Consider the following 15,247-nt stretch of genomic DNA (forward strand, 5'->3'; position numbering starts at 1 on the left):
GTGAAAAATGCAATTGGTATTTTGATAGGGATTACATTCAATGTATAGATTGCTTTGGGTAGTATAGACAGTTTAACAATGTTTGTTCTTCTAATTCACAAGAATGTCTTTGAGTCATCTTCAGTATCTGTCATCAGTGTTTTATAGTTTTGAGTACAGGCCTTTCACCTCTTTGATTAGGTTTATACCCAGGTATCTTATTGTTGGTGCAATTGCATGTGGGACTGATTCCTTAATTTCTCTTTTGTTGCTTCATTACTGGTGTATAGAAATACAACAGATTTCTGTACATTGATTTTGTATCTTGAGACTTTACTGAATTCCTTCATCACTTTTAGCATTTTTTTGGGGGGGGTGGTCTCTTGTGTTTTCTACGTAGAATATCATGTCTTCTGCAAAGAGTGATAATTCGGGTGCCTTTCAACTTTTATTTTTTTTAAGTAAGCTCTATGCCCCACATGGAGCTTGAACTCATGACCCTGAGATAAAGAATTGCAAACTTTAGTTGAATGAGTCAACCAGGCACCCCGGATGTCTTTTATTTTTTTTTTATTGTCTGATTGCTGTGGCTAGGACTTCCAGTACTATGTTAAATAACCGCAGTAAGAGTAGACATCCCTGTCTTGTTCCTGACCATAGAAGGAAAGCTCTGGTTTTCCCCAATGAGAATGATATTAGCTATGGGGTTTTAATATATAGCCTTTACTATATTGATGTTATGTTCCCTCTAAACCTACTTTGTTGAGGTGGTTTTTTGTTTTGTTTTGTTTTTTAAATCATGAATGGATGCTGTACTTTGTCAAATGCTTTTCCTACACCTATAGAAATGATCATATGGTTCTTATTCTTTCTTTTATTAATGTATATCACGTTGGTTGATTTGAGAATATTGAACCATCCTTGCAGCCCAGGAAAATTCCATCTTGATTGTAATGAATGGTTTTTAAAAATGTATTATTGGGTTTGGCCTGCTAGTATTTTATTGAAAATTTCTGCCTCAGGGATATTGGCCTGTAGGTTTTTTTTTTTTTTTTTTGGAGTCTTTAACTGGTTTTGGTATCAGGGTCATGCTGGGCTCACAGAATGAATCTGGACATTTTCCTTCCTTCAGAAAGTATGTCTTAAAAAACCAAACAGCACTTTATAGTTTAGCTACTCCGAGGACAGCTAAATTAACTCAGACATAAGAAACAGGTAATTAAAACCAGCACACCTACTCCTCCTTTTTTTTTTTTTTTTTTTGCTAGTGGAACTATCTTCTTATGGATAACCTTAAGACTTTCATACTGTGTTCCAGACACCTCCAACCCCTCTTAGGAACCTCGTGTTATTGACTCTCTTCTTATACCAGCATATTTAAGCTCTCCATAGTGGATGCATTACACTAGGATTTACACATGTTCTAGTTTCTCACGTAAGAGATTTATCCATTTATTTGAGAGAGGTAGAGCACACATGTGAGCAGGGGGAAGAGGCAGAGGGAGTGAGTCCCAAGCAGACTCCATGCTAAGAGCAGAGCCTGACCCAGGGTCCAATCTCATGACCCAGAGATCATGACTTGAGCTGAAACCAAGAGTTAGTCAACCAAGTGAGCCACCCAGGTACCCCTAGTTTCTCATTGTTTTAAAAATCTTTTGCCTTGACCAAATCTCTGTTGCTCTACCCTCTTTTTCATTTTAACTTGTCTATCTTCAGTCTTACTTGTCCTTTATTGATTACTAAAAGTATCCCAACCTACCATCATCCTCAACACATTATTTCCAACTAAGATCAACAATATTCCTCATGTTGCTCTATGATATGTTCACTTTTTAAGACTTCATCTAATTTGACCTCTAAGTAGTATTTAAAAGAACTGACTTTACCTTCCTTCTTGAGACTAGTTTGTCTTGACTTGGCAAAGCTCTGCCTTTTTTGTTCTCGTATCTACCAAGATTCCTTTTTTCAGCCTGTCTTTAAATAGACCAAGTCTCATAGTCAGTGGTAGACATTGTCTTTTCCTACCACCTGTTTTCCCTGTGCAATTGTAGTCACCTACACAAGACCTACTATAGTCTATCTACTGATGTTGCTAAAGTTTTATGTCCATCCTGGACACCTCCTGGGGTCCAGAACTGCAGCATATCAGCCAGTTCATCTGGATCTTTTACAACTCTATAAAGTTATCATGACCAAAACTGCAGCTACTGCCTCTTTGTTCCATCACAGGCTCCTCTATGTTTTGTTTCTCAACAAATTCAGAGTTAAGCTGGTCAGTAATTGTAAGACCAAGTAGCAAAATCTCAAGGGCTTCTTTAAGCAACTAAAACTGGTAGCTTTCCCTCTTTCTGAAAACTCTCTGGATTTCTAATACTGAAATACTGTGATTTCCCTGCTTCTCTAATCACTTGGTTTTGAATACGGGCCCATCATTATCTCTAGCCTGAGCATAAAAGTTGTGTCAGCATTCTTCTTACATTCCTCCCTTTTCTATGTTCATTTCCAAATACATGCATCCGACTTAAAATACTTAACTCTATATACCTCTGTGGTCTTTTTCTTTTTAAAAACCAAAATTACTATGTTAACTATAAGCATTTGCTTTTAAAACCAATAAGCTTACTTTTATCATATAGAAGTAACCAGATACAAGTAGTATAGTGCTGGTACAGCTACTTAGAGGTCTCTGAGGACCCAGGATCTCCTTCTATACCATCCTTCGGCCATGGTTGTCATTCTCACGGTCACAAACAGCTCCTTCAGCTCTAAGAGAAAAGAGTGTGGGAAGGCAGAAAGGTAAAGTGTAAAAGGCAAAGAGAAAAAAACCAGTTAGGCCTGTTTCCAGTGATACTACCTTTGATTAATCAGTAATGAGGAATATGGCTATACGTGACTGCAAGGAGACTGAATGGAGTTTTGTACCTGGACATATTGCTATTGTGATCTAAAATAGGATTCTCAGGCAGCCCAGGTGGCTTAGCAGTTTAGCGCCGCCTTCAGCCCAGGGTGTGATCCTGGAGACCCGGGATCGAGTCCTGCATCAGGCTTGCTGCATGGAGCCTGTTTCTCCTCTGCCTGTGTCTCTCCTCTCTCTCTCTCTCATGAATAAATACATAAAATCTTTTAAAAAATAAAATAAAAAATAAAATAGGATTGTCAGTAGGGAAGGATGAGCTGGATGTGTCACCGCCTACTAACAGTATCTTCCACAAGAGGCTAGAAAGCAACTCCCAAAAAAATACTAGTAAAGTAACATGTACTGTAGATATTCTAAACATAATGCAATTAACTTAGACATCAATAATAGGAGGGGTGTCTGGGTGGCTCAGGGTGTTGGACATCTGACTCTCGATTTTGGGTTAGGTTGTGATCTTGGGGTTGACCCCATATTGTGCTCCACACTCAGCAGGGAGTCTGCTTGGGATTCTCTCTCCCTCTTCCCAGTCTCTACCTCTTCTCCCTCCCCCCTCTCTCAAATGAATAAATCTTTTTAATTTACTTTTATTTATTTTTAAAATATTTTATTTATTCATGAAAGACACACAGAGAGAGAAAGGCAGAGACACAGGCAGAGGGAGAAGCAGGCTCCACGCAGGAAGCCTAATGTGGGACTCAACCCTGGGACCTCAGGACTACACCCTGAGCCAAAGCCAGACGCTCACCTGCTGAGCTATCCAGGTGTCCCTAAATAAATCTTTTAAAATAAATCTTTTTTTAAATAAAGAAATTTATAATAAGAAAATAGCTGCAAACTTTAACTCATTTTAAAAGCATATAATTCTATGCAGCTCCCAGAGCAGCGATTTGGGCAGGAACCAAAATAGTGCAGATGAGAACAAAAGGCAAAAGAAATATAGTTTAAATTAAATCTTACAGCTTGCAACCCACTGATAGATACCTGAAATATGCAGAGCATGACATTCTGCAAGGAGTTCATGGCTGCCTTAATTCCTTCATGTTTATATTTCATTAAAGACTCAAAGTAACCTTATTTTGAAAACAGCTAAATCTTCAAGGTCCTATAAGACCCTGCATGCTTGCAGAAATTCCTTAGAAATCTACATTATGTCTACCACCTCTCCTTCCACAAAATTTAAAATATGTAATCAGTCACCCCTCACACTTGTAGGTGCAGCTCTTTCTGCCCCCGGGTCCTGTCCCTGTACTATAATCACTTTTTGCATCAAAAAACCCCCAAACATATAATTCTAAAGAGCTATAGACTCATTAAGTCATAATAAATTTGATACAACATTTAGTATTAAAATAAACATAGACCAAAATGTATTACATAGCTAAAGGAGTGATTAGAGAACTATAGTCTTAAAATGGTTATTTTGGACAATTAAACCTGAAATAATGAGTTGGAGTCCAGCTTAAGACAATTAGTAAAGCAATTCCATTCTCATTCATAGAGTTACTCTTCCAGTATGAATTCTCTTGTTTATAAGTGAAAGTCTCTGACTGAAGACTTTCCCACATTTTCTCCAGTGTGAGTTCTCACGTGTCTCCTAAGAGAAAAGGAAACATTGATGGTTTTCCTACATTCCTTACATTGATTGGGTTTCTCTCCATTATGTATTCTCACTTTCTAAGATATGAGAGAACACTAAAAACTTTCCCATAGCCATTGCATTTGTAGAGATTCTCTCGAGTGTGTATTTTCTTGTGAACTTTAAGGTGCAAGCTTGTAGTAAAGGCTTTTCCACAATCATCACAGTCACAGAGATGCTCTCCAGTATGTATTCCCTTGTGCAATATAAGGTAAGAACTTGTGCCAAAGGATTTTCCACAATGATTATACTCATAAGGTTTTTCTCCAGTGTGAGTTCTCACATGAATCCTTAGAGCTGTTTTTTGACGGAAAGCACTTCCACACTGATTACATTCATAGGGTTTCTCACCAGTGTGAGTTCTTACGTGTCTCCTTTGGGTTGAAGAATCATTGAAGACTTTCCCATATTCTTTACATTCATATTGTTTTTTTTTTTTTGCCCATGTGACATTTCTTATGCAAAGTAAGATTACAAAGTCTTTTGAAGGCTTTCCCACATTGATTACATTCATGACATTTCTCTGCATTAGGAATTTGCTCCTGTTGCCTATGGAATGGATGACAAAAAGTCAGGCATTTATTACATTCATAGGGATCCTCCACCTTATGAAAATTGTTATATATAGGAAGCATATCAGTATGTTTGACATATACACCATGTTTGAAGCATGCATGCTCTTTTTGTGCTGTTTGAGTTTTTTCAAAATGCCACAGAGCTTTATCATATTTATGACTTTCACAGAGAAACTTACACAGTTTCTATAGTAATTGTTTACAACTGAATTATGTTCCAAACTCTCAATATCTAAGTAACATTTATGGCAATGTTTACTGGTGGAAACTCTCTTTGAAAAAGCAATTTTGACCCAAGTTAAGAATTTTCCTGTAATTGAAATGCAAATCAAAACCACAATGAGATACCACCTCACACCAGTGAGAATGGGGAAAATTAACAAGGCAGGAAACCACAAATGTTGGAGAGGATGTGGAGAAAAAGGAACCCTCTTACACTGTTGGTGGGAATGTGAAATGGTGCAGCCACTCTGGAAAACTGTGTGGAGGATCCTCAAAGTGTTAAAAATAGACCTGCCCTACGACCCAGCAATTGCACTGTTGGGGATTTACCCCAAAGATGCAGATGCAATGAAATGCCGGGACACCTGCACCCCGATGTTTATAGCAGCAATGTCCACAATAGCCAAAATGTGGAAGGAGCCTCGGTGTCCATTGAAAGATGAATGGATAAAGAAGATGTGGTTTATGTATACAATGGAATATTCCTCAGCCATTAGAAATGACAAATACCCACCACTTGCTTCAACGTGGATGGAACTGGAGGGTATTATGCTGAGTGAAATAAGTCAATTGGAGAAGGACAAACATTATATGTTCTCATTCATTTGGGGAATATAAATAATAGTGAAAGGGAATACAAGGGAAGGGAGAAGAAATGTGTGGGAAATATCAGAAAGGGAGACAGAACATAAAGACTCCTAACTCTGGGAAACGAACTAGGGGTGGTGGAAGGGGAGGAGGGCGGGGGGTGGGGGTGAATGGGTGACGGGCACTGAGGGGGGCACTTGACGGGATAACTGGGTGTTATTCTGTATGTTGGCAAATTGAACACCAATAAAAAATAAATTTGTTATAAAAATTAAAAAAATGCTAAAGAACTCTAAAAATAAAAATAAAATGCTAAAGAACTCTTTAAAAAAAAGAATTTTCCTGCAATTGATGATGGTCATAGAATCTTTCCTGAGATGCTGTTTTCTTTTGGGCCATTTGCTTCAAGTTTCTCTCTAGGATATTTTGCTATTCCTGATCTTTACTTAATGTGGAGGACCAATCATGCATTATGAATCTTATCATTTTCACTCCATTGTATAATTTTTCCCTAAAATATTCTGCTTAGAAGTTGATTCTTTGGGATCCCTGAGTGGTTTAGTGGTTTAGCACCTGCCTTCGGCTCAGGGCATGATCCTGGGGTCCTGGAATCGGGTTCCCTCCATGGAGCCTACTTCTCCTTTTGCCTGTGTCTCTGCCTCTCTCTCTGTTTCTCATGAATAACTAATAATAATAAAAAAGAAGTCTATTCTTTAATTTTAAGTTGAATCTCCCAGTCTGGATAGGTGCCTTGGAGAACTCTCCTTTTCATAGTTCTTACCTCTTCTTGACCCAATAGGGAGATCACAATAGTCTTCCATAACTGGTGTTCTACAGAGGTGAGATTTATATAGTTTTCCAACATCACATCTCTGTAAATTCTTCTCTGACTAGAATCAAGCATCATCCACTCCTCCTGGGTGAACTCCACAGCCACATCTGTAAAGGTCACTGGTCCCTATAACCGGATTGCTGGAAATCCAGCCACCATCCTCTCTTCCTTAGTATTTATCATGTAGGAACAGGGAGGGTCTTGTGTTAGCAGAGCCCATATGAGACATAGGTCAATGGCTGCCATCTTGAAAGTCTGAAAGTGATATCTGCCTGCATAGTAGGGTAGAAAGTTCAGGATATTTCTTTTTCTTGTTTCTCTGATCCTCTCAGGGCATGAATGTATTTCACTGGGTGTCCTCCCTGTAGCCAAAGAGGCAGGTTCAGGTAAAAGATGAAAGGTGGAAACAGGGCCCTATTGTTGGCCAGGTAAAAAGAAAAATCATAGACCCTCCCCACTACTCCCAGCAAGGTTTGGCCAGCTTAAAATCTTTACTGGGATTTGTAGTCACATGCAATATAGTCATCCTTGGCCCTCTTCTAGAACTGTCATCTTGGTTATTTATAGTAGCTTCTCCTGCAGACTACTGTTCAGACTGTGTGAAAGGAGCATGCATTACTAAAAGAAAAAAAGATTAAAGCTAAAGAGAATCAGTTCAAAGAGGCAGGTTGTTTAAACTTTGTGCATACTTTGCTACCTTTTTAGTTAACTTTTGGAATGGAAAAAACAATTTTCCCATGAATCACAATTATTTTACATATGCTTACTTTCCTATATATAACTTGATGTTTCTCAGAATAACCTCATACATGATTAACAGCACTGTTGATTTAGCTGCTACTCAGGAATTTTATTGGAGGTGTTAAGGTGTTAAGGAGAGAATGTGACTTTGAAACAAATGTTCATTTGATTACCTCCAACTCAATCTCTCTTCCCAGAGCCCATATTTGGTATTGAGTGAGATCAACAAAGAAGCATGATCCATGACCCAAACTTCGAGAGTGAGGCCTTAATAAGATGGTACAATACTTTCCTAAGCTAGGTGATTTTTTTATGCTGATTTTTTTTACAGGTGTTACTTTTTGAAGATTAGATAACCTTTGAATGAGAGCCCTCTATCTTAATACTAGAGTTCAGTTTTAACGGACAAAAATCACAGAATTGGCATTTAATTGAGACAAATATCTTTGATAGGTAGATTCTATGTCCTTGAACCAGAAGTGTATATAAGTCTGTAACTTCAGTGTAAACTATATAGAAATAGATTCTGTCGGATTTGTTCATTGCTGTACCTAGGACATTCCCCAGCACATGGCAGGACTCAACAAATATTTATCAAATAAGGTGAATGAGGGATCCCTGGGTGGCGCAGCGGTTTGGCGCCTGCCTTTGGCCCAGGGCGCGATCCTGGAGACCCGGGATCGAATCCCACGTCGGGCTCCCGGTGCATGGAGCCTGCTTCTCCCTCTGCCTGTGTCTCTGCCTCTCTCTCTCTCTCTCTCTCTGTGTGACTATCATAAATAAATAAAAAATTAATAAAAAATTTAAAAAAAAATAAGGTGAATGAGGTCTGCCCCAGTGGCTCAGTGGTTTAGCACCACCTTCAGTCCAGGGCATGATCCTGGAGATCCAGGATGGATCTGCATGGAGCCTGCTTCTCCCTCTCCCTGTGTCTCTGCCTCTCTCTTTCTCTGTGTGTGTCTCTCATGAATAAATAAATATTTAAAAATAAGCTGAATGAGTCTATGGCAATTAAGCTTTTGTGATGAGGGTCACTTCCTCCATATCACAAGGGAAAAAATTAGAATATTATGCTTCCTCTTCAAAAAGGAACTTAACTCTGCCTTCTGGTTAAGGCTTTTTAAGTTAACAATAATACTCTGTACTTGTTCCTTACTTCCTCAAGTTTTATTTCTTTTCTAGTTACAGAACTAATTAGAAAAATTAAAAAATGTTAGGGACAAACAGGAAAAACTATCTGAATAAGTGGAGGGATTCATCATGATCATGGATGGAAAGATTCAATATTATAAAGATTTCAATTTTTCTCTAACTAGAATTGCATTGGATTTTCATTAATCTATATATTCAATAGGGATTTCTTGAAATGACAAATTGTTTAACGTTTTATAGGAAAATGAAGGTACATTAATAACAAGGCAATTATTAAAAGTGCTTTGCCCTACTATATTTAAAAATGCATTATAAATCTGTACTAACTTAAACAGATGATAATGGGGCAATAAGAAAAAGTAAAATGAGTTCAGAAAAAGACTAATGTGTTGCTAGACATTTAATATATGATAAAGGCAGACTATGAATCGCTGGGGGGAAAGAAGGTACTAGTTATTAAATGGTATCAATATAACTGACTTTGCGAAAAGCATAAATTCTACTTCACACATTCCCATTCGCAGATGGATCAAGGACATAAATATGTAATAGGAATTCTAGAAGAGGGATCCCTGGGTGGCGCAGCGGTTTGGCGCCTGCCTTTGGCCCAGGGCGCGATCCTGGAGACCCGGGATCGAATCCCACATCGGGCTCCCGGTGCATGGAGCCTGCTTCTCCCTCTGCCTATGTCTCTGCCTCTCTCTCTGTGACTTTCATAAATAAATAAATAAATAAAACCTTAAAAAAAAAAAGGAGTTCTAGGAGAGGAAGACAGAGGAAATATAAAGGAAGCAAAATTAGTGAGAAGGTTTTTCTTAACTCAAGCTGAAAAAAAGATAAGTCCTTCACCTGCAAGTGTATGTACCACTTGCCACACTGAGGAAATTTTAGAAATCCACTGGATACAATGAATGCAAGGTGTAGAGTATCAGGGATGATGAGTACAGTTTTAAAGTTACTGGAAAGAGGGGATCTCTGGGTGGCTCAGCGGTTTGGAGCCTGCCTTTGGCCCAGGGCATGATCCTGGAGTCCTGGGATCGAGTTCCGCATCGCCCTCCCTGCATGGAGCCTGCTTCTCCCTCTGCCTGTGTCTCTGCCTGTGTCTCCCATGAATAAAGTAAAATCTTAAAAAAAAAAAAAAAAGATACCTAAAACTGCATGAGACTTATTTGAGTCAAATATTTTTTTTTTAAAAAAAACCACACTTACGAAGTAACAGAAAAACGTGAACACTGCCTATACATTTGATATTTGAGAAATATTGCTAATTTTTAAATGTGATAATATACTTGCTATAATTTTTAAAAGAGTTCTTACTGCAGACAGATTCTGAGATATTTACAATATATCATAAAATATTTGCTTCAAAATAGTGATGGATACAAGGGTGTTCATTATACTTTATTGTGCTTTGAGAATTTCATATAAATCTAAAAACCATCTGAGATATTTCATTCATAAAATATGAATAGGATGTATGACTTTTTTTATATATATATACTAACCACAAAATAAGAGGTCTTAGGAAATTAAAAAAAAAAAAAAGTAAAAAGGCTTAAAGATAAAGCTGAGGAACTCTTCCAGAAAGCAGAACTCCCAAAAGAGATAAGCAATGAGACAAAAAAAAATGTAAGAAAATTATATGATCAATTTCAAAGTTCAACACTAGATTATTCAGAGTTTCAGAGAGAAAAAACTGAAGAGAGAATCAAACACAGCAGAAATTCCTTAAAATAGTGAAATGCATAAGGACTGACCCATCAAAACAGGCAGTTTTTTTTTTTTAAGGTTTTATTCATTTGAGAGAGACAGCACAAATGGGGGTGGGGGAAAAGTAGTAGAGGGAGAGGGAGAAGCCGACTTCTCACTGAGCGGGGAGCCTGATATGGGGCTCAATATCAGGACCCTGAGATCATGACCTGAGCCAAAGTCAGATGCTTCACTGACTGAGTCACCCAGGTGTCCCCAAACGGGCAATTTCTCAAAAGATTGGAACTAAACAGGGGATCCCTGGGTGGCGCAGTGGTTTGGCGCCTGCCTTTGGCCCGGGGCGCGATCCTGGAGACCCGGGATCGAGTCCCACGTCGGGCTCCCGATGCATGGAGCCTGCTTCTCCCTCTGCCTGTGTCTCTGCCTCTCTCTCTCTCTCTGTGACTATCATAAATAAAAATAAAGTTTAAAAAAAAAAGATTGGAACTAAACATATCACCATGAAAGTTTTGAATATCAAAAATAAACTGATGAATCTAGAAGTTCCAAGAGATGATAAATATTTTACATACTAAAGAACAGTAACAGGTGTAGAACAGGACTTCTCAATGCTAACACTGCTTCATTTCTATCTATCTTTGCCCACTTTCAAAATTCTGAGGGAAGCAAGTTCTTACTTCCACCTCCTGAGTGGTGCTGTAAGAAGCAACAACCTCCTCTTCTGCTCTGCCATCTGCTCACCAGCCACAAAGCAGCAACCATATGCAAATGCATTTCCATCTAGGCTGGTGTCCAGATTGGCAATGCCTGTTGGGAGCTCTATTGCCTGGAATAGAGAATCCAGCCCAACGGTCAAATGCCAAGTGACAAGACTACTGGGGAAGATGACTCCTTCAATGCCTCCTTCAGTGAGATGGGTGCTGGCAAGCATGTGCCCAGGGCAATGTTTGTAGACCTACAGTCGTTGATGAAGTTCACACTGGCACTGACTGCCAGCTCTTCCACCCTGCGCAGCTCATCACAGGCAAGGAAGATGCTACCAATAACTATGCCTGTAGCAAGGGGATCACTAATCTTGTCTTGGACTGAACTCAGAAACTGGCTGACCTTTGCACAGGTTTTCAGGGTTTCTGGTTTTCCTTTTTTTTTTCCTCACGTGTCAGTACTTTTATTTTTGTGTGTCAGTACTTTTAATGTTGTATACATCAAATTATAGTAAAGAGAGGACTATAAACAAAATGCAGCCCCTCTATTTTCATGAACAGCACAATAGATTACAGTAAACCGAGTTTATATTCCACCAAGTATGGTTTTCCCATTAGTTCACTTTGTGATGGGTCATTAAGAATATCTTCAAATCCAATATATCCAATCCCTCAAAATATCCAGTGAAATGTTTGAGCTTGGAAGAAATGGAAGAGACTGAACCCGCTGCACTGCCTTGAATTCTATTTGTAATTTTAGTGGAACAAACAGACCCTGGATGTTTCTTAGTGTAGAAGAATTCATTTTATCTTGGTTGAGCTGGAAATATTTTCTGGTAATTCAAGATGACTGGGCAAAAGTTCATCTTTCACACAAGGGAGACCTTGTCAAAGATCATGCTGTTCAAAAGGTCCACCTGCTGAAAGTTCAGTAACTGGAATACTGTCCTTCAGCTGTGATCCAAGTCCTCTGGCATCTTCATCTTCACTTGCGGCTGTGAATAGCCACTCGGCCCTATTACCATCTGGTTTTCCAGTTTTAGAGGGGGAAGTGGTTCCAGGTTCACCTCCCTGCTGATGCAACCTGTCGATTAAGGCATAAGTTCAAGGTACCCAGCTCCCAAGATTCCACAGCTGTAGCTGAGCTCTACAACTCCATCCTCACTAACCACATCACCCTGAGAACGGACTGTGCCTTCATGGCAGATGACGCCATCTATGACATCTGTCCCAGCAACCTCGATACCTAATGCCTGCCTGCCCCACCTATGCTAACCTCAATAGGTGGATGGGTCAAATACTGTCCTCCATCACTGCTTCCCTCAGCTTTGATGGAGCCCCGAATGTTCATCTGACAGAATACTAGACCAACCTGGTGCCCTACTCCTGCATACACTTTCTTCTGGGCACATACGGTCCTGTCATCTCTGCTGAGAAAGCCTACCATGAACAGCATTTTTTAAAAAAGATTTTATTTATTTATTCATGAGAGACAGAGAGAGAAAAAGAGGAAGAGAGAGAGAGAGAGAGAGAGAGAGAGAGAGAGAGAGGCAGAGACACAGGCAGAGAGAGAAGTAGGCTCCACTCAGAGAACCTGATGTGGGACTCATTCCCGGGGCTCCAGGATCATGCCCTGGGTCTAAGGCAGATGCTCAACTGCTGAGCCACCTAGGCGTTCCCATCAACAGCTTTTTTTTTTTTTAATTTTTATTTATTTATGATAGTCACACACACACACACACAGAGAGAGAGAGAGAGAGGCAGAGACACAGGCAGAGGGAGGATCAGGCTCCATGCACCGGGAGCCCAATGTGGGATTCGATCCCAGGTCTCCAGGATCGCGCCCTGGGCCAAAGGCAGGCGCCAAACCGCTGCGCCACCCAGGGATCCCCTCATGAACAGCTTTTTATAACAGAGATCATCAATGCATGCTTTGAGCCACTCAACTAGATTGTGAAACGGGACCCTCGCCATGGCAAATACAGTTTGCTGCTTGTACCAATGGCAACGTGGTTCCCAAAGATGTCAATGCTGCCACTGCCACCATCGAGACCAAGCATACCACCCAATTTGTAGACTGGCACCCCACTGGCTTCACAGTTGGCATTAATTACCAGCCTCCCACTGTGGTACCTGGTGGAGACCTGGACAAAGTACAGTGAGCTCTGTGCATGCTGAGCAACACCACCACTCAGCCATTGCTGAGGCCTAGACTCCCCTGGACCATAAGTCTGACCTAATGTATGCTAAGCATGCTTTATTCACTGGTATGTAAATGGGGGCATGGCAGAAGGAGAGTTTTCTGAAGCCTGTGAGGACATGGCTGCCCTTGAGAAGTATTATGGGGCGGTTGATGTAGATTCTGTTGAAGAAGGTAAAAAAGAAGCAGAGAAATACCATAGTTAAAAATGTCACAAAGGTGGAGTGCCTATGTGGCTCAGTCAGTTAAGTGTCTGACTCTTGATTTCAGCTCAGGTCATGATCTCAGGGTCGTGGGATGGAGTGAGTGCCAGGTCAGACTCTGTCCTCAGTGGGGAGTGTGCTTCTCTCCCTCCCCTACTCTCTCTCAAAAAGAGAGAAATAGATATCAGGGGTGCCTAGGTGGTGCACTGGGTAAGCATCCTACTCTTGCTTTGGTCTCAGGTCATGATCTCAGGCTTGTGAGATCAATCTCTGTGTCAGTCTCCATGCTCAGTGTGCAGAGTCTGCTTAGATTCTCTCTCTCTGTCCTCCCTGACTCCCTGAAAAATGGTTTAAAAAATAGATAAATGTATCTCTTAAAAATGTCATAATGCGGCTGCTTTTTACAGGGAAGCTTATTCTGTTTTAAACATTGAACAGCTGTGCTCTTGGGTGCCTGGCCAGCTCAGTCAGTGGGGTGTGTGACTCTTGGTCTTGGGGTTGTAAGTCTGAGCCCCATGTTGGGAGCAGAGATTACTTTACAAATCTTTAAAAATAAACTAAAAAAGAAAAGCAGTGCTCTGATCAGTTAATTTCATGTACAATTACTGACCTATGCTTTAAAACATGCTTGTAACAAACCCAAGCTGTCCATTTGTCTGATGGGTTTGGGTAAAATATTCCCTGTTTCAAATGAAAAAAAAAAAATTCTGAGTGAACGTAATTTCCTAACCAGGACTTCCATAGAAAGCCAAAAATCCATACAAATAGAAGGACAAGAAAAAGTATTCTGTAGCATAAACAGCCTTCATAGCTCGTTACTTAGGAAAATAATAGCATTATAATTTACTACAAAGAAAAAAAAAAGAAGAAGCCTCCAGGAAACAAGAGATTCAACATAGTGATGAGGGAATAAAGAGGGCAGAGGGAAGTCTCACTGTGCCAGTGTGAGGAAGACCTAGAGGGGGACTGATCTGTCTGGATTGTAGGGGAATGGAAGGCTCCTATGGATACAGGTCAGGAAAGGAGAAAAGTATTAAGACCATAGGACAGTTTTGACTTTGAGGAAAACAGAATTGAGAAGCATTTCACATAGGCTTACGGAAAACAAAGAAAATGAATAAAAAAGGCAATTACTTAAAACAAGAGCTGAATTTATACCAGAAAGAAGCTTACTGGGATGCCTGGGTGGCTCAGTGGTTGAGTAATCTGCCTTTGGCTCAGGTTGTGATCCCAGGGTCCCGAGATCGAGTCCGGCATCGGGCTCCCTGCATGGAGCCTGCTTCTCCCTCTGTCTGTGTCTCTGCCTCTCTCTCTCTCTATGTCTCTCATGAATAAATAAATAAAATCTTCAAAAAAAATAAAATAAAAGAGAATAAAAATCACAACCAGGATACAATCAGATACAGGCACAAAATCAGCAGAAATTAATATCAAATACATACGTAGTGTTCAAACTCTTCTGTTATCACATTTTTTACAGCAATTTCTTTGACCTAGGGTCGAAACAAGGTTCGTACAACGTCAAGTCCTAGAGAATGGAGCTCGGGTGCTGGGATGGCTCCCCGCGGTCCCGCAGGACGCCCCCCGGAACGCCTCCCCTTCCTCCCCGCACTTGCGTCCTGCCTGTCTGCAGAGCTGCGAGGGGATGGGGGGGCTGGGCACCAGGGGGAACGCTCCCCACTCCCCTCTGAGTCCGGTCTCTTCAACTCGGCGCGCCTCTTCGAGCTCACCTGTCCCCGAGGTACCTGTCAGCGTCGCAACCACCGGGCCGCCGCGAACAGGGAGAGG

General features: G+C 40.5%; 1 pseudogene; it reads left to right on the forward strand.

Moving 5' to 3' along the window:
* Positions 1 to 11,193: 11,193 nt before the first annotated feature.
* Positions 11,194 to 14,618, forward strand: LOC129507526 (tubulin alpha-1A chain-like; annotated as a pseudogene).
* The last annotated feature ends 629 nt before the right edge of the window (positions 14,619 to 15,247 follow it).

This window comes from Nyctereutes procyonoides, unplaced genomic scaffold (genome assembly GCF_905146905.1).
Source record: "Nyctereutes procyonoides isolate TBG_1078 unplaced genomic scaffold, NYPRO_anot_genome, whole genome shotgun sequence".
Taxonomy (NCBI): Eukaryota; Metazoa; Chordata; class Mammalia; order Carnivora; family Canidae; genus Nyctereutes; species Nyctereutes procyonoides.